The 2,118-nt window shown below is 40.8% G+C and overlaps 1 protein-coding gene across 1 annotated transcript in view; it reads right to left on the minus strand.

Annotated features, from left to right (window-relative positions):
• The window catches only part of adm2a (adrenomedullin 2a), a 15,878-nt gene that overhangs the window by 6,505 nt on the left and 7,255 nt on the right, over positions 1-2,118 (minus strand). The window lies entirely within an intron of this gene.

Raw genomic sequence — 2,118 nt, forward strand, 5'->3', positions numbered from 1 at the left:
TTTCATCCTATAACCAGAGAACATTTTCTAACTGTTGACTGGTAAATATAAATATTCTTATGTTGTATAACAGTAAGAAGAAATATTAAATATACTTTATTACTAGCTGAACTCATCATTTTTCAACTAGAAAAAGTCTAAGTTACAGGCTGACTTCAGGTCTGGTTTAGATCATTCTTACTTATAAATTATGTATTTTTCTGGTATAAATCTGCTGTTTTACATGATTGTTGAATGAAATTAACATAATTATTAATTTATTGTAAAAACATGACCGATAATCTGTGAAACAGATCCAGTTCAGCTGCTGTTTATCTATTTAGTTTCTATGGAGGCTGTGAGCCGTTGCCCTTTTAGACGTCATTTCTGCTCCTCCATGCTGTCACAGACGCTACCAGTGTACGGTATGGGCGGGKCTCAGTCTAGTGATCTATATATTTAAATCTATGGTTTCAACCCATCAACATTTACATCCTACAGGCTGAACTTCCACTTCACAGAAGARGATTTTTGGGTTTTTCACCAATTGCAAAGAACTTTTTGCAACGTCCTTTCTTTTATTGTGGATTAACATGAAATCTAATTTTAAACGGCCCATTTCCTGCAGAGGTTAACTTAACTCCATTCTCTCCTCGTCAGGTTTGGACGGTGTGCAGACAGACCCAGAGAGCAGAGGAGTTCAAAAGGGTTTCAAACTTTAGTTACAAGAACTAAAATAACAAAAATACTGACGTGGCAGCACGCTGGAAAACACTCASTGAAGCAAAACCAGGAGCATACAGGTCACAGTTAACACCAGTACATACATATAGACCAAAACTAACACGCAGCAGGAGGAACACTTGTGGAACAGACAACTAGGAGCAGGTGAGAAAACAACACAAGTAACTGAAGAAATATAGAAATCACAACAATCAAAAAAGAACTGAAACATGATCTCAAACCTAAAAAAAATCGTCCAACAAAACGATCAAAACATACACCTTTCCAAAAACTTATGAAGGGCTGATAATCAACTGCAAATATGGCACAATAATCTGTAATCTCCAACAAGGTAACAGTGGGGAAACAGTGAAAGCCTTAATAAATCCTTTGAACAGGGGCTCTAACTGTGAGGTTGTTCTGCAACGAGTTGGGGGGGGGGGGGGGGACGACTTGTTCAGTCCTGGTTTCATCATTGTATTGAAAATGGCTGCACTCTCATATTTGGTGAGTTAGTAGCTGAGAAAAATCCCAAACAACACTGTGTGCCTAATTTTTAACAAAATATCTCATGAACCACTTGAGGAATTTCACTGAATGTTTTGAAAAGTTACATCAACTTTTGGAGTCGGCCCGATTCAAGGTGACTGCCTCGACCAAAGTGAACTCACGAAGGTTTTACAGACACTAAAGTAAAGTTTGGTGTGGTAGTAGCTAAGTTGTTCACATCTACACACACATCTACACAGACCCATTTTAATGTCTCCTGTAGAAACCAGTTTTATTTAATGCGAAGTTGGACTTAGACGATAATCCACAGAAGAATTTTCTGCCTGCTTGGTAGCAGCTTTTCTCTCCCTCATCTCCCACTTTTAACACCTCAGAGCYTTTGGACTGGTTGAGTCATACAGCCCAGATTCAAATCCTGTTTCCAACAGGGAGGCTGTGGAGGAGTGGTTAGGGGAGTCGTCCTGTCAGTGCGCCCCAGGACAGCTGTAGCTACAATGTAGTTTGCCATCATCAGTGTGTGAATGTGAGTGTGAATGGGTGAATGTCTTTAAGTGTAAAGCGCTTTGGGGTCCGGAGGGACTTGATAAAGYGCTCTTATAAGTTCAGTCCATTTACCATACTGTCAGTGAAACAGAAAATATCAAGAGCAATTCTACWGGTTTAAAATTTAAGTAATTACTAGGAGTGCAGTTTGCAGTTTTCTGGCCAATCACAGATCTTCATCAATCACAGACCGAGTGCGAAGCGGCCAGRATGAGGCTCAGTGCCTCCAAATCCRAGGCCATGGTCTTGAGCCGGAAAARGGCAGAGTGCCTTCTCCGGGTCAAGGGGGTCGCCCTGTCTCAAGTGGAGGAGTTTAAGTATCTGGGGATCTTGTTCACGAATGGGGGAAGAACGGAGCGGGAG

The sequence above is a fragment of the Austrofundulus limnaeus genome, unplaced genomic scaffold, assembly GCF_001266775.1.
Source record: "Austrofundulus limnaeus strain Quisiro unplaced genomic scaffold, Austrofundulus_limnaeus-1.0 Scaffold241, whole genome shotgun sequence".
Taxonomy (NCBI): domain Eukaryota; kingdom Metazoa; phylum Chordata; class Actinopteri; order Cyprinodontiformes; family Rivulidae; genus Austrofundulus; species Austrofundulus limnaeus.